This window comes from Hydra viridissima, unplaced genomic scaffold (assembly GCF_058129835.1).
Source record: "Hydra viridissima isolate aposymbiotic clone 2 unplaced genomic scaffold, HvirCarnegie_v1 scaffold_16, whole genome shotgun sequence".
NCBI lineage: Eukaryota > Metazoa > Cnidaria > Hydrozoa > Anthoathecata > Hydridae > Hydra > Hydra viridissima.
The window spans coordinates 7,758,255-7,777,103 of record NW_028324315.1 but is presented as its reverse complement, the minus strand read 5'-3'; the positions used below and the strand labels follow the sequence as shown (position 1 = coordinate 7,777,103).

Here is an 18,849-nt window from a genome sequence, read left to right as displayed (position 1 = left end):
AAATTCTTCAATTTTGTTTTGAATGTTGAAAAGTTCGAGGATAATTTCTTTAGGTAATTTTTTTTCGAAGGAGCTGTTGAGCATTTTGTATTCAGGTTGAAAAAGACATTTTCCAAACACTTGCAATCGGTTGTAATTGAGTCATCCCGGTCTATGCAATAAATTGAGAAGCAACGTTGTTTTTCCACATCCAGACTTTCCAACGATGATACCTCGAATGCTTCTCGGGAAAAGCTTGTTGTTGTTTCTTTTAGTTTTACCAATGTTCCATGATAAATCAATCACTTCCATTTTTTTATATATAAAAATTTTTTTTATGTATTTAAAATGTATTGCGTCAAGTGTAAAAGAGAAACTGAAACCATTCAAATGAGAAACGAGATGATAAAAAATAATCGAAATATGTTAAAAGGGACTTGCGACTCTTGCGGAACAACCAAATGCAAGTTTGTTTCTGCAACAAAAGGAGGTGACTTGGTGGAATCGATTAATAAACTGTCGAGCAAAGTGAAGCTTCCATGGGCTAAGTTTCCAGGAGAAATGCATATTCCCGGGATGAACTTTGCAGGTCCTGGTATGAATTTGGATAAGAGATTGACTTCTACGGACATGTATCAGGAGTGGAGCAAGCCGGTTGATAGGGTGGACAATGCAGCGTATCACCATGATTTGGCTTATAAATATTTTAATGACAGACAGAACAGAAATTTAGCAGATCAGATGATGCTTGAGGAGATGGATTCTATACCCAAACCCACTCAAAGAGAAATCAACGAAAGAAAATTGATTACTCCTGTGATTAAAGCAAAAGCTAAATTCGAATTGGGTGTTGGTAAAAAAAAAAAATGTACAGATCAGCTTGCAGAGGAGCTTCATAAACCGGTAATTCGTCATTTTAAAAGAAGAAGGTTAATTGTGAATGACCTCGATGAAATATGGGCTGCAGATTTGGTCGACATGCAATCGTTTTCAAAATTCAACAACGGAGTAAAATATTTGCTCATGGTGATTGATGTGTTTTCAAAGTATGGATGGATTGTTCCATTAAAAAGCAAAACGGGTCTTGATGTAGCTGAAGCGTTTAAAAAAATATTTAGTGAAAGAAAATGTTCCAAATTGTGGGTAGACAAGGGAAAAGAATTTTACAACAGGCATGTGAAAATACTGGGTGTGCAATTTTATTCTACTGAAAACGAGGAAAAAAGTTGTGTCGTTGAGAGGTGGAACAGAACAATGAAAGAAAAAATGTTTAAATACTTTTCAGCCAACAACACCAATAAATACATTGACGTTTTAGATGAAATGGTGAAAAATTACAACAATACAAAGCACTCTTCTATAAAAATGACACCAGTTGAAGCCAGCGAAGAAAAGAGCAAGGTTTGGATGAATCTGTATGGAAAGGCGCAAACTGAAAGAAAAGATCCAAAATTTTCCATAGGTGACAAAGTAAGGATTACTAAAAAGAAGTCTAATTTTGAAAAGGGGTATACGCCGAGATGGACTGAAGAGGTTTTTACCGTGTCAAAAGTTCAGTATACAGATCCTCCTACGTATAAAATCACTGATGCTAATGGTGAAGAAATTCAAGCTACTTTTTACGAGCAGGAAATGCAAAAGACCCATCAAGACATATTTAGAATTGAAAAAATCATTCGCAAAACAAAGAGCAAATCACTGGTTAAATGGTTGGGATATCCAGACTCGTTTAACTCGTGGTTGGATAATAAAAAATTGATACGTTTCGAGTAAATAATTTTCTCCCCATTAAAAATGAGCAAAATGATGGTTTTGTTTGAGCCTTTCATAAATGAGTACCTTAAGACGGAAGATTACGAAGAGGGATACTCTTATACGCCTTATGAAGAGAGATATCATTACAAGGTTTACAGTTTTGAAAATGATTTGGATTTTACCATTATTTGTCGAAAGGATGAATTTGAATTGAAAATAACGTGTGGAAGGATTCATTTTGAAAAAAGCGGAATTGTGAAAGAGGATATATTCGAGTATGCTAGCAGAAAAATAAATAAAGTCAAAAAACAGAATAAAATATCCACGGATTAAAAAATGAGTTAAGTAATTTTCTTTTCTTTATAAAAAGATGAATTATATAACTGTTGAGAATTTTGATAAAAGTAAATTATCAGTTGGGGAGAATTATTCAGCAACAAATCCAATTCAGTTTCAAAAGGTTCCGTTGTATTATGAGTATCCTTCAGGCAAAGGTTGTATTGCGCACTCCTGTTGTATTGCGCACTCCTGTTTTGCATTCTCTTGGAGTGTTTAAGAGTTTGAATTTGGAGACTAAAGAGCTGAAAGGTTATTCGATGTCTCTTCTGAGCGAGGAGGGGAGTAAATTTGAGGAGGTGATTGAAAAAATATCAAAATACCTTCGCGAGCAGGTTAAAGAGTTGAGTCCTTTGTTGAAAAAAGGTGGAAGATCGAAGAAGATAGTAACAGAAGACTTGTCTGTTTTAAAATCAAAGCCTGGCAGTTCTCCTATCCTTTTTGGTAAATTGTTTACGAAGAAAAAATAAGTTCAGATAGAAATAAGTTCAGTGTTTTATTCAAAGAAGGAAGGTAAAATGGAAGTGAATAACAATCCTTTAGAATATGTTCATCAAAATTGCGAGGTGATTGCTTCTTTAAAAATTAGAGCATGACAGTTAACTGTTAAACGGTTAATTTTTAGGTTAATCATGTTAAAGGTTAAGGTTAACCTTTTAAATTTTAAGGTTAATTTTTACAGTTAACCTTAACCTTTAAAATTTTAAGGTTATTTTTACAGTTAACCTTAACCTTTAATTTTAAGGTTAATTTTAAAGGTTAACCTTAACCTTAAAAGTTTAAGATTAATTTTAACAGTTAACCTTAACCCTTAAATTTGTTTATATTGTCACGGATTAATGCCCTTTTCTCAAAATATCTTCTTAGTTCCTAAGAATTTTAGGTTTAAAATTTTTATGCTCTTTATATAAATGTAAAAGGTTATTAATTACAATTAAAAGTTCATAACATGTAAAAGTGTAAAGGATATTGGTTACATAGTAATTAGAGCATAATCTTATGGATAGTGCTCTAACTGCTAGGTATAAGCCCCATCGCCAAGCTTTTGTAAAGCTATTCGTCAAGGCTATCCTTTGTGATGGAGGTTTTTTTTTTTTTTTTTTTTTTGTTTTTATAACATGTTTTATTTTATTGGATATCTTATCTTATTCATTCTCATTCTCTTCAAATCCAGGCCATGTGATATTTTTCATTTCTTTCATGTTCTCTTTCATGAAAACAAGCATTTCAATGTTGTCAATGCTAAGGCAAGTTCTTCGTTCTGTCAATATATTTCCAGCTGTTGAAAACACTCTTTCTGATGTAGAAGATGATGCTGGGATGCACAACATCTTCCTGGCTAATCTGGTTAGATATGGAAATTTATTTTGCTGGTTATTCCAATATTGAAGGATATTTGAATCTTTGTGTACACAGCCTTCTTCAACATTTAACGTTACTTCATTTTGTGCCTCCTTAAAAGAGTCATCTTCAGAATTTTGTCTTTTTTGCTGTTTCCCATAAAGTTTTTTATTTGCCTGTTCCCAAACATCTTCCTGTTCATCTTCTTCAGACTCCAGTAGTGTTGGTGAAGAGATTTCATTACTAGTAGGACTTTCTGAACCATCTCGCTTTTTCATATCAATTATGGCTTGGACAGCAGTTACCTTAATCAATTCATACTTCTCAGGATCTGCAAAATTGATAACAGAGCCCTTATAACGAGGATGAAGAAAATGACACATTACATATTATGGTGTTTCAATACCAGAATTTGGAAATCGGGCATCTAATCCTTCAACAAGCTTCTCTGAAATCTCACTGACACAAGTAAGAGTACTGTGGTTACCAAAGAATACTAACTTTCTCCTAACATTGACTAGTTGCATAAACACCAAGTTCATAGTTGGTTCTTTGTCAGAACTAAGAGCTCTAGACATTTTTTCAAGAGGTTCAAGACAGTTCAAAACACCCTTCATGATAAGAATTTCATCCAGGCTTGGCAAGAAACCTTCAATGACTGTAGATGTTTCAGCCATTATAGCAATGCAACCTTCAAAATCAATAATTGACTGCAACATCTTCAGATCTGAATTCCATCTTGTTGAAACATTCTGTACCAGTTTAGTTCGTGACTGCTTAAAATCAAGAGCTATTTTCCTCAAGATCTGGCATTTTTGGGAGAATGATTGAAGTGGCCAACCAATTTAGATAGTTTAGAAGAAAGTTCTTTCCAGGCAGGAACAGCTTTTAAAGCATCAGTGACAATCAAATGAATCTGATGATCAGCACACCACAAGTTGTCATTTATCGATGGTAATTGGCTAGCTTTGCTGAGGCGCATAGCTTTCAAAACATTAGTACCTCCATCTGTTGTTGCCCATGTGTGGGTTTTCTGTTCCAATTTCAATCCTTTGATCAATGAGTCAAGTTTTTCCAAGATTATTTCACCCGTGTGTTTTTCTCCGAAATAATCAAGTTTGACAAGAAGACGTTTAAGCTCAAACCGGTTATTGATAAAATGAAGAGTTAAAGATTGGAATGAAAGATTATTATACTGAGTAGTCCAGATGTCTGTTGTAAAAGCAGCACCATCAAGATAGGGCCTTTCATCATTCACAATTTTTGAGATGTGGTCCTGAACAAATTGATATAATTTTGGAATTCTTAAACGGGACAAGGAAGTTGATGAGATAGGGTTATATTTTCCCTTTGTTGTAATAATCATAAGGGAACAGTTGTCATCTTAAATGACAACTGTTCCCTTATGATCCACTTAGTTATTTCTGTAACTATTTGCACATTTTCAGTATGGTCTTTGGGCCATTGACTTACAACACGAGCTGTTCTTGGTGTTTTTGGAGTTTTCTGAGTATTTGTTGATCGATGAGGTAATATTGATGATCCAGGAGTCATTACTAAACGAGCACGTTTACGACAATGAATGAAGTCTTCATCATTATCACTTTCACTATCATTGTGTCTCTTTGCTCCATTGGAATTTAACACTGCTTGAGAATCAGTTCTTTGCTCGAATTCAATTAAACTTTGAGGATGTCTCTTAAGATGATTCCCTATACCTGATGTTGAGCCATTCTTTGAAACAAGGATCGCGCCACACTCATTACACTTAGCATGAGAATCATCAGTTTTTGTAAAAAAGTCCCAAATCATTGATTTTTTTGGCATGATGATTGATGATGATGAAACTGAAAGTAATAAAAGAAATTAATAACTTGAAAGCAATTAAATAATATTTGCAAGTAAAAAAGATTATCTGTTTGACGGGAGGGGGGAGGAGTGGGGGGGGGGGGCGGACTAGGTTGTAAATTCCCTATTTGTAGTTTCGTGAAACTGTTGACACAGTTTAAAAATTTTATATTCTGTATAAAAATATTTCAGCGCTATATTTTTAAAAATTCATAAAACTGTTACATGTTAATAAATAGCTATTGCAAATAATCAAGAATATTATAAGTAACCAAAATACTTTTGGATCTCTGAAATATATGGTATATTTTCTAAATCAATCATTTCGGTTCTTTGGTTGCTGTTTTAAAAAAACATATTTATTAGTTAATGAAAAATTGTTATCGAAATGTTTCTCTTCTATATTTATTTGATGATTCTTAATTAGTAATTTTTTGCTAGGGTCACATAAAAAAATGAAAATACAAAATTTCCAAAATGCCAAAAAGAAAGATTTTCGTACTCGCAAATAATATTTTAATTTATTGATAAAAAACATAGCGATCATTTGGAAAAAAATTCAGTGCTTAGTTGAAAAAGATGTTTTAGAAATTACTGTTTTAAGGTGACGCACTTAAATATACCCTCAAACATAATGTGATTATAAATAAAAAATTAAATAAATAAATAAATTTCTTACTTGATCAATTTGAATTTGAAGTTTGTTGAAGTTGAATATATATATATGTAGAACTTTTCAACACAATTAGTAAACAAGTACTGATTGTAAAAGTGAAAAGAGAAAAACTCTCTCTTACAGATAATTAAATTAAATTAAATTCATTTAACTTCTCTCTTCTAGATAAATGCCAAATTTAAAAAAATAGGGGGGGGGGGGGTAAACACCACCTCTGCATGAGACTTTGTCGTCTTTAAACTGCAACACTGTTTCTAGTTTGTGCACTTTAAAAAAAATTCATATTCGGTTAACCGTACAAAAAGTTATTTTGTATGGTTAACCGAATACTTCGGTTAATTTTCTAAGGTTAATTTTAAAGGTTAAGGTTAACCTCTAAAACTTTAAGATTAATTTTAAGGGTTAAGGTTAACCTTTAAAATTATAAGGTTATTTTTAAGGGTTAAGGTTAACCTTTAAAAACTTAAGGTTAATTTTAAGTGTTAAAGTTAACCTTTAAAATTTTAAGGTTAATTTTAAGGGTTAAGGTTAACCTTTAAAATTTTAAGGTTAATTTTAAAGTTTAAGGTTAACCTATTAACCGTTTAACGGTTAACCTTCATGCTCTATTAAAAATGGAGGGAGTGTTTATTGGTTCAAAGGTAGAGTCTATTCAAGTGAGTGTTTCAGAAGTATTAGTTGTAAAGACTTGCCCTATCACAAGCGTCATGACTGATTTAGATTTTGGGGAGTACTTGTGATCCGAAGTATCGAAAGTGATTTTTAAATTTTTAAACAAATTTAAAAATGATCAACGTAGAAGGAATTATTTTACCTAATGAGGCTTTGACCGACTTTCAATTGATAAAGGCTGCTAAACAGTTAAAAATTAAAAACTTTCGAGGTGTTTTTGTCAGAGACGAGTTGCCGAAAAAGCCAAGAAGAAAAGAATGCGGGATTGTGAGTACGGTAGATTTGAGAACGAATGGTTTTCATTGGGTGTGTTGGTTCAAAGACGGCGATAAAAAATATAATTTTGATTCTTATGCCCAACCCCCTCTTGTCGAATTGGTTGACTATTTGAAAAGTCCCGTTCTTTACAACAGCGAAAGAGTTCAATTTGGCGGTACTTCTTATTGCGGTCACTTGTGTCTTTACGTCTTGAATAAGATGGATGAAGGGTTTGACTTTCAAAGCATCATGTACACCCTTTGGTAAAAAAAAAAAAATCTGCAGTAAATAAAATGATTGACAAATTTGGTAGGACAGAATTGGGGAAGTATTTATACAACCCTTATTTGGTGACATCAAGTGAGCTGTATGTCAAAACAGATTGAAACAGCACCATCACTTCATACATTGATTTTAATTCTCACAAAATCATTAATTTGGCAGAACCGACCACTTCGCACGACACCGCCACAAACAATTATGTGGACACACATTCGTCAGGTGGAACTTCAGTGGGCACAGCAGACTTGACTTGGATTTAAATTTTCACAAAGCGATCAATTTGAATGAATCAACAAATCTTCATGACGCCGCCACAAAAAATTACCTCGACATCAGCTCGAGCTTGCGCATTAAAACGGACGGATCGAGCACCATCACGGGAGATTTTGATTTAAATTCTCACAAATTGCTCAACGTCTCTGATCCAACCACTTCTCAAGACGCTGCCACAAAAGGGTACGTGGACACTCGAGTGGCTTATTCGATCATCAATTACTCAGACATTAATATGACGTCACACAAATTGACCAATTTAGCCGAGCCCACTTCAGCCTCAGATTCAGCCACAAAAAATTATGTTGACAGGCATTCAGGAGGAACTACTGTGGGAACGACAGACTTGGATTTAAATTCCAATAAATTGATCAATGTGCTAGACCCTTAAAACGCGCAAGATGCTGCGACAAAAAGTTACGCGGACGTTTTATCACAAAAATCCAACTTTTTAGGACTTGTTCCCAATTCAAGCTTTTCATCCTTGGGGTTAAAGTTGCAAACTGAGGCAGGATCAACCACCGCACCAGTCTTTAGCTACATAGACGGTCCTGGAATTCTAAGAAGGTTATGGCTGGCTGTGAATGGAACCGGAACAAACGCCCCTGGACAAGTCTTTATTCGAATATTGGCAGACGGAGAAATTAGAGTGGGGAATTATTCAACAACTACGGAAGGAATAGGAGTGGACAACACTGCCCTTGCTTGCGACTTGCTCTTTTCCCCTCTCGGCGGACCGTATTACGCCAGCTCTTTGCAAGGATGCAACGTTTTAAGCACCACTTCCTTGGGAGGATATTTTACCGTCGACTTACCGTTTACATCAAGCTTAACCATCCAATTGGTTAATAATAATACTGCAGCCATCACTTACTGGATTCAACCGTTCATTTCCACATTCACCTCCATCCCTCCTCTTGTCTCCTCTGTTAAATTGTACTCGAGGACGTTCAGATATTTTAACATCACTTACGGAAACGAATATGTTTTGCTAAACACCAATGGAAAAGGAAATGGCGTTTTTCTGAAATACATCAGGATGCATGTCATCGGATCTTCTGGAAACTGGTGGGAGTCTAGAGTCAGAATGTACGATGGAAATTTACCTCCAGGCAACGGCACTGTCCTCAGCCCCTGGACACCTTACAATGCAAACAATTACAACACTTTCCCTGGGTATGACAGCGACAGCAAATGCATCTTTTCCTCGTCTGGACTGGAAGATTTTTACTTTCTTCGTGGAATGGGATAAACTTAACCTCGTTTAACAACAAATCGTCAGGGCTGTTGTAACAATCCACCGCCTCCATCGGCTCCACCACCACTATTTCCTTTTATAGAAATTTTGCAGAGGCAGATTCCATGCCAAGCGTCGCAGCTGGCAGAAGACTCGTCGTTACGCTCAACTCTGGCGACGTGCAAGTCGGTCAATCCGGAAGCTTTTACCTTCTTCTCGGACAAGCGTATTATTACGCCTGACTTAAGTAAATTCTTGACACATTAAAAATGAGAATATTACGAAATGAAGATGGAAAACTTCGAAGTTTTAAAATACTGGATCCCATTCAAATTTTAAAAAATAGAGTCAAATGGCGAGAGATAGAAATTTACAAATTCATTCTCATAAAACAAAAAGAAGACGAAGAAAGAAAAAGAGAACAAGAAAAATTTCGTGCAAGAAAATTTAAACACTTTTACAAAAATTAAAATTTTTCATTACGCGTTATCACATTATGAAAAAAAATCCACGAAAAAAAAAATTTTTAAAACAAAAAAAAGATGCAGTGTGTTCGAAGAGTTCAATGCGTCATTGTTTTTGACAAGTATTTAAAGCACCCTCCGTTAAAAGTAGGTGAGAGATATGAGATATTTGCTCAGAGAAATATACATTTGATTCGACTGACTAAGCAAACGATTCTGTTCATGTTTGGTATTGAGATGGGGATAGCGTTGGTGAGTTTGAGACATGGTCTTAATGTAAAGTTGAATTATTTTAATCACAGTATGATCGTTTCAGAGCCTGTAGATGAGATCTTTATGGATATTTCCAACAAAAGCAATAAGGATGTGATTATTAAAAAAGGCGAAAGTTTGTGTTTAGTAAATTTTCTTTAAAAATTATTTTGTTTTTGTCTTAAAAATGGATTACAAAAGTTATAAAGAAATATATCCGACTCTTCTTCGAAAGTCACGCTTACCGACTTCAGAAAATAAGCGAAATCCAAAAAGAGATGGATAACGAAAGGAAAAAGAGAGTTCATCTTAGTAAAAAGTATCATCGTGTTTTTAGAATTATTTCGAATGTGGACAATTCAATGCAGGCGCTGTGCATTGCTCTGGGTGCGACTGGAATTGGTCTTTTGTCAACCATTATTGCCAGTCCAGCAGCGATTGCGTGTGAAGGCGTGGCTATTGGAATGGGTTTTTCATCCATTGTTGGAGATCAAGTGAACAAAAAGATGGCATTAAAAGCGGAAAAGCATGTAAAGATAAAAGTGTTAGCAGAGTCGAAATTAAACACCATCAGCGAGCACATTTCCAACGCGTTGATGGATGGTAAAATTAGCAATTCAGAGTTTCAATTGATTATTGGCGAGCTTCAAAAGTTTAAATCCTTGACGGAGGAAATACAAACAAAAACTAAAAGCGGAATAGACGAATTGGCTCAAGAGTCGCTGATCCAAAAAGGAAGAGAAGACGCCATTCAAGCGTTTAACAACCTATTTAAAAAGGAACAATAAACAATTGTTTTCAACAGATATTTTTTTTCTGCGTATTTTAAAAAATGACCTTTTATAAAATACAAGACCCGAATAAACGGGATGAGATTGTGAAAGAGGTGATGTCGAGAAGAAATAAAATTTATCAAGACAGTGTGAATAAAAACATGATGGATTCTCAATTTCAGACGGATGTGAGCAAACTGTTTAAACCGATCATCGAGAGCAACAAAAAGATGATAAATAGCATCAAGTCTGTGCCTGAACCAGTGATGGAGTCTACTGCTATAGATGAAACAATTCCTTTAGGCAATATTTTTGCAACGTATTTGAGTCTTCAGAATAAAGTCAACAGAGGGAAAAGAAATTTTAAGAACAAGTTTGAATTGAGTAGAAACGATGGCCAATATACGATTGGAAAAATGGGAATGTTGTTTGAGGAAGATGATATGATTGTCGGAGGTAAAAAGTATGAAGGAACAAGAGGTCTTTGGGAGCTGATGACTAGTCCAAACATTTCAAAGAATTTCAACGTGACAGATGAGGATGTGGCTAATTACTCGAAAATATTGATAGATAGCGGAGCCGTAAAGCCAGATGCAAGAATGAACAAACCCAAAGCTGCATAGACTGAAAAGTATAATAGTATTATTATTGCTATTGAAAACGATCTCAATTCTCGAAAAGATTATGGATTATTGTTCTTCCAAGCGATCCGAATGCGTTGGTGGAAAAGCTTCAATTGAGTATCGCTTCTAGTCATGCTGGAAACACGGCTTCAAGAAACGAGGCTGTGAGCATATGCGCAGAGCTGCTGAGACAAAAGGTCATTAGCGAAGATCAGTACAAGTCGATTCAGAGATGCATTGCAAAATAATTTTTTTTGCTTATAAAAAAAATGAAAGTTTACAGAAAGAGATATGTGAGAAAACACGTGGTTGGTGGAAGTGGTATATTTGACACGTTTAAAAATTTCATGAGACGAGCGGCCGCGTCGAGCGCATTGAGAGCAGCGTCGACTTTGGCTCAGAAAATGGCTAAAAGCGAATTGAGGCGAGAAGCGATTATGTCTGCCAAGTCTGCAGGAAAAGAGCTAGCTTCTTCTGCGATTACAACTGCTAAAGATGTAGCTATTGACAAGGGAAAGAAAGCTCTTGAAAAGGTGTGCGTCAAGACTGGAACGTCAAATCCGAAAACTCAAAAGAGCAAAGATCTTACTCAAAAAAGCAAAGACATTATTTCAGAGCTAGCCTCTGTTCCAGCTCATGTTCCAAGTTGAACAGGATTTGCGGACGAATATTCCATGATGGGTGGTTCTTTGAGTCGTAAAAACGCCGTTCGAATCCAAGACCTGGTTAAAATGGGAAATGGCATGAAAATAATTTAAAGGCGCGCGTTCGGAACTTCGGAACTTTGGAACTTCGGAACTTCGGAATTTCGGAACTTCGGAGGACTTAAAATCAGACGATTTTAAGTGGCCTTCTAAAATTTTTTTTTCTTTTATATAAAAAAATGGCAAACTCCGAGATTTTAAATTTTACAGAAGAAGTCATGATTGATGAAGGAATCAAGAGATTCGAGTTTCACGAGTATGAGCCCGTGAGCACCAATTTAAACAACACTGGAGAGATAAGAATTAATATTGAACAGCACGACTTGTTCACTCTTCCATCTGAGTCCTACCTTTTAGTTGAAGGAAGACTGACTAAAGCAAACGGTACGGCTTATGCAGATACAGATGTGGTTACTTTTGCAAACAACGGCATCATGCATCTGTTTAGCCAAATTTCTTACTATTTGTCGAATCAAGAGGTAGAAACCATCTATAGCCCTGGTCAATCCACCACTATGTTTGGCTATCTTAAATATCCAGTAGAGTTTCAAATATCTAAAGGAATGAATTAACTGTGGCAGCGAGACACGACCTGTGTCAACCCAAAATCGAGGTGTCATCAGAGTTTGTATACTACTTCAATGAAGATCTAAACAAAAGATTCGAAGGGGAGTAGATGAATATTGAATTCTCTATAGCTAATTTTTTAGATCCTAACAGCAAGGGCATGTGCTTTGTGGATCAGGGGGAAAATTTTGAAGTAGTCAAAACTGCAGTAAAGAAAGCTATGAAAGAACTGTCAAAAAAAGAAATTTTGGCTAGCCAAAGCCCTTCAATGTTGGATGATGAAGATGATGACGACTTTGATTTCACTGAACAACTGAGGAAGAAAGTGTTTAGTGCAGGTTACATTAATCCTGGAGGTGAAACAAGCACCAAGAAAGCCATTTCTGCAGAAATTGAGGGGTATTTGAATTCAAAACCAGTTCCAGCAAATACAAATGTACTGGAATTCTGGAAGTAAAACCAGTATATTTACCCAATAATGTTAAGGCTGGCCAGAAAAAACCTCTGAATACCTGCTGCATCATCAACATTTGAAAGAGTTTTCTCAACAGCAATGGAATTTATACAGCTCTAGAAGAACCAATCTTTCAATCTCAAAGGTTGAGATGTTTGAATATATGAAAGAAAACACTAAGCAACTCAGTAAAATTAAAGACATTGTGTGGCCAGGAAATGAATTTGGAAAATGATTAACTTTCAGTGTGAATTTGACTTTTTTTTATTTCTTAACAAGGAAATCATTTCGTTTCATTGTATATTTGAATATTATAAATAAATAAAAATGAATATTATTTCAAAAGAATTTTTTATTCTGAATCCGTATAAATCCGTAAAAATAATATCGGTTCAGATTCCAATTCGAGAAAAATTTTTCGAATTGCAATCCGATCCGAAAGTATCGAATCGGATTGCAATCCGAAAAAATAATCCGAAAAAATTTTAACGAATTTTTTCCCGATACATTATTTTCGGATCAAATCAATCCGTAAGTAATTTGAACCGTTTAGCATAGATTATTCGGTGCACAATCCGCAAACCGATAAACAGTAACGAATCGGAGGTCTCTAATTTTGAATAGCATTAAGTGCCAGGCAAAACCGAACTTACAGGGCCGGTGCAAGGGCCATGCGAATTATGCGGTCGCATAGGGCGCCGGCTTTTCTGGGGCGCCGCGCTGGCGTAGCTAACGTTTTTTTTTTTCTTTTTTATTTTTAAGTTTTAATTTGGATTTAAAAAAGTAAAAGCAGCACTTTTCTGCACTTTAGCTGTTAACTTTTTCAACAATATACAGGAACTTTATAACTTTTTTTCTGGATCAAACCATAGATGGAATATATTAACAAACCATGTAACTAACTTGACTGTAAAACCTTTAAGTGAAACCCGTTGGGAGAGCAGGATAGACACCCTCGAACCTTTGCGATGCCACATTGATGAGATTTATGATGCTGTCTATGAATCAACGTTAGATTCTAAGATTGATGCTTTTGAAAAATGTACAGCTATGGGAATCGCCAAAAAAATTACAGATTTTAAATTCCTCTGCTGTTTGGTCACTTGGTATGGTGTTTTGTTCAAAATTAATTTAGTAAGCAAAACACTTCAGATGAAAACTGTTGATTTGCAGAGCGCTTTGAAATTAATTGAAAGTGTTAAGTATTTTTTGGAGAACTTGAGATCAGAAAATGGACTGAATAACGTTATTACAGATGCAAAGGAACTAGCCGAAAAACTGGACATTGATCCAAATTTCTCTGATGAAGTAGTGGTTAGGCCAAGAAAGATCAAAAGGGAATTTTCCTATGAAAGCAAAGATGAACCCGTGAAGTCGGCAAAAGAGTCTTTCAAAATAAATTTCTTTTTTGTAGTTTTAGAGACTGCAATTAATTCATTGTCAGAAAGATTTGAACTGATGGAAAATCATAGCAAATATTTCGAATTCCTCTATAACTTGAAAAAAAATAGACAAATGTGAAACATATGCAATTAAAGAAAAGTGCGAAAACTTGCAATCCATTTTGACAGCTGATGGCAAGAGTTACATCAATGGGAATGAACTGTTTTGTGAAATTGTAATTTTAGCTCCAATGTTGCCAAACTATAGCTGTCCCAAAACAACACTGTCTTATATTACAAAAAAACGCTTGATTGACATCTTTCCCAATGTGTATCTAGCACTGAGAATTTTGCTTACCCTCCCCATATCAGTGGCCAGTGGAGAAAGAAGTTTTTCTAAATTGAAAATTTTAAAAAATTACCTTCGATCGACTCTTTCTCAGGACCGCCTTAGTGGAATGGCCACATTAGAAATTGAAACCAATTCATTTCTAAAAGACTTTGCTAAAGTTAAGGCAAGAAAAGTTTGTTTCTAAAAGTTTCTAAAAGCATTGTGCTTATTAAAGGCTTTACAACTGTTTAAAATTATTATTCAATACAATGTTAGATTTGCTATTTACATTGTCTATAAAAGTTATTTTACGATGTTTATTATTTTATGTCACTTTGTATTATTAATCTACCTAAAATATATACTGTTAGGCTTATTTATTTGTTCATAAAAAGTATGATATTTACTATTCCATTGGATAGTTTTATTGACAACATGTTTATATATATATATATATATTTTAATATATCTTTTTGTTAATTTCTTTGTTTAAATATTAATTTTACGGCGCTTTCAATTATGTATTCAGTTTTTAAGTAATGTACGGTAAACACATAATAGGATATTATGTTTGTAATGTATTCTGGGGGTTTTAATAAGTATGCGCAATTTACCGAAAACACATTTTATGATAAGTTAATGATACGCATACCATTGTATTTTGATTTTCTATTACAGCTGTCGTGAAAAATTATTGGTTTATTTATATAACCTAGTCTACTAAAATATATTTGATTGTTCATTTAATTTTTAAGAAACAATCACAAATATACTCATCTTATTATTTAAAAACTTAAAAAAATATTTAACCCTAAAAATACTTTTTAGAGTTTTAAATGACTAAACTTTTTTTTATAATAAGGGGCGCCAAACCTTGATCTCGCATATACAAAAAAAATTCCTTAAACCGGCCCTGCGAACCAATATAAAAACCATTGGACCATTGCAGTGTTTTTCGAAAAATACTTACTGAAAATAAACAGCAACAAATAAAATAACAGAAACAAAATTGACCCACGCTTGAACGGCAGAAAAACTCTTTACTTCCTTTTAGCGCATTACATTAACTAAAGATGTATGTTTTAAAAACTTGTTTTTTGTCTTTTTTATTGTTATAAAATGCTAATGGGATATGTCTTTCGATCTGTTACATGAATTCCTGACTTCCAGTCATTCATTTTAGTATGCACTGCTTTCAAAATCCTACTCTTTTCATTTTTACTCTTTTGCTTTGTCTCCAATTTTTGTGCTCATTCAGGAAGATAATTGGAAAATATCTATAATATAATTTTTCAGAAGAATTTTTTATAACTAAATCGGTATTACCCCTGTTAAATTATTTACAGCTATTTTTTTTTTTTTTTGTCACAAGGTCAAAAATCAGCAATAGGATCATTAGTATGGCTATGTTAAAATACTAAAATAGAACCAGCAATAAATCTACTGTCCCAGTTCAAGATAGACAATCAGACTCAGCAATAGCTTTATTGGCATCTATTGAGCAACCAGCGTCACCAACGACTTTACTTTCCTCCAAACAATCTTCAGAACTGTCTAATTCAACTGAATCTTCTTGTAATGTACCTGCCAAGCAGGCTTCTAGAAAATAAAACCGTAAATTTCTCAATTCCTGGCTTGACACGTACAAATGGCTTCATTATGACAAAGACAAATATAAAACATTCTGTTCAATATGCCAAAGAAACAAAACTAACATTTATTCAAATTTTACTACAGAAGGATTTGATAATTGGAAAAAAGCCGTTGAAAGATTTAATATGCATGAAAAATCAGTAAATCACCGACAAAATATTACCAAAGAATCTTACAAAGATAAAGGTATAAATATATCTTCACAAATTTCGTCCTCGCACCAAAAATATATGAAGGAATCAAGAGAAGCTCTTGATAAAATTATTTCCACTGTTGCTTTACTCGCAAGACAAGGACTAGCTATTTGAGGTCATACAGAAGAAGCTTCAAATTTTAGTCAGTTTTTAAGAGTTAGGGCTACAGATGTTTCGTAATGGAGTTCTTGGTTACAGAGAACGAAATACAAATGGATTTCGCATGAAATAATAAACTAATTGCTTCAAATGATAGCATCCGAAATAATCAGAGTTATTACTGCCAAAATTAAGAAAAATGAATTTTTTTCAATAATGCTTCACGAGACTTCAGACATATCTGTGATGGAACAGGTTTCATTGTGTGTTCAATCGGTCGACTGTGACACGTTTCAAATTGAAGAATATTTTTTAGGTTTTTACGGAACAAACAAAACTGATGGTGAAACCCTTTTCAAAGTTGTTTATGATATGTTAACCACATTAGATTTACCCATAAATGATTTAAGAGGGCAAAGCTTAGATGGTGCGAGTAATGTTTCTGGAGTTTATAACGGCTTACAAGCAAAAATAAGAGCCCTTGAATCTAGAGCATTTTTTGTACATTGTCAAGCGCATATACTAAATCTCGTAACCCAAGGCTTTATGAAGAATAGTACCGAGGTAAGAGATATTCTTCAGCTTAGTAGGGAGTTAGTTTCATTCATTTGTGAATCACCGAAGAGACTTGCTTGGTTCAAGACAATTCAGCAAGAAAGTGACAATTTTCAAAAGTCCTTGAGACCATTTTGTCCTACACGATGGACGTTGCGATGCACATCGCTTGTATCAATACTGAACAATTATGAGGAATTACGGAACTTCTTTTTAGAACTGTCTAATACTGAAAAAAATGAGGCGGGGACAAAAGCAAACGGATTCAGGAAGCAACTAGATAATCCAGATGCACTTATTATGTTAAAAATTACTAGTAGCATCCTAAAACATTTGGAAGGAGCTAATACAGTTATCCGGAGTAAAGGTCTGCATTTAAAAACATGCAATGATATTATTGATACATTGAAAGACGCCATTTATAACATGAGAGAAAAATTTAATTCTGTCTTGTGGGAAGATTTAAAAGAGGAAAGGAAACTTCTTGGTTTAGATGAATCTAAAGAACCAAGGAAAAGAAAGCTACCAATTAGATTAACAGAGCCACACATTTTCACAGCAAAAGAGCGTTACAATCAAGTCTACAAAGAAGTTATTGATTTTGTTCTTGGCGGCCTAGCATCAAGGTTTACCTCTGACTCCCAATTGTTGTTATTGAATGCAGAGTCTTTTCTAATTAATTTAGAAGTCTCTCCAAAAACAATTTGTGACTTTTATAAAGATGATCTAAATATAGATCGACTTAAACTGCATAGGGACATATTTCATGATATAATTGAAGCCAAACATTTAAAAGTAGCATCTTTCATGGACGTTTTAAATGTTTTAAAATGTCATGAAAATAGCATGAATCATCTAACAGAGCTAAAAAAATTCGTGCACTTAATTATGACAGTTCCATAAACAACATTTACTACAAAGCGATCGTTTTCTATGCTAAGAAGAATGAAGACATATTTAAGAAATACAATGATCCAGAAGAGATTAAATCACTTGTCCATTATCAATTGTCACCATGAAGAACTGGATATTCTAGATATGACAAAGATTGGTAATGAATTTGTAAAAAAGACAACCATTCGAAGCAATACTTTTGCTATAAAAATTGTTAGTTCATTAGTTAATAAAAAATACCATATTTTATATTGAATAAATATATGTGTACCTTACCAAGTACCTTTTTAATTTATTTTCAACTAATTTCAAAAATAAAATCAATTTTCTCTCTTGTTTTTTGCATTTCAAGTAAATCATAGTCTCTTGTGTTCTTATTGAAGTTCATCCATAAATGATGTCAGTAGATTAAGTAAGGGGAAGGGGGAAATTTTTGTCTCCTAGCATTTCAGTTCGCCCCCTTGGTCAAAATCAAAAATTGGCGCCTATGGTTCCATCAACAGAGTGAGAGAGTCTAATGTTTAATACCAAAAAAAGGTTTTTTTCAAGAAGCAATACACATGCTTGATATTTAAAAATATAGCAAAAGAGCTTATGGAACTGAGAATTTTTTTAACTCTAAATACAAAACTTCAAACAGATTGCTATATTGTGTTTTTTATCCATCAATATTGGATACAAAACACAATATAGCAATCTGTTTGAAGAAAATGGAAAAGCACGAAACTTAAATTTATTATCAAGTTGAGAAAATTCGAACTGGTATTTTAGTAAATTTAAAAGATATTTCAGCGAATCCTTTATTTTTATTTCGAACGATTAGTTATTCTCCAATTCAAAAGCACAATCAATTCAGACTCAGAATTTTTTTTTTTTTAATTTCAAACAAATCCTATGTTATATATTGTACAGAGAACCGCCAACTTTTCTGAACAAATTGGCCAACAGTTTTTCTTAAGGTTTCTAAAGGCCTGGATTTTAGTTACCCTAGTTGACTATCTTACAGAAAACTTATAAGTCTTGTAGGATGGCAATATTCTTATATTATCCTTTAGGATATCCTAAAGGATTCGTAAGATCGTAAGTAAAAACAGAAAAGTTGTTTTGTTAATGTTAATTCTGTAAAATATACTTTTTTTCACAAATGAAAAAATAGCGCGTTTCTTAACTTCACTCAGATAATTAAAGGAGAAACTAAGAAACGCGCTTTTTTAACAATTTCGCTATAAAAATTTCATTTTCATTTG

The 18,849-nt window shown here is 33.9% G+C and overlaps 2 pseudogenes; both read right to left on the bottom strand.

The window, feature by feature from the left end:
* Positions 1-18,849, bottom strand: part of LOC149877859 (uncharacterized) — a 219,495-nt pseudogene that overhangs the window by 91,841 nt on the left and 108,805 nt on the right.
* Positions 3,208-4,682, bottom strand: LOC149877870 (zinc finger BED domain-containing protein 4-like; annotated as a pseudogene).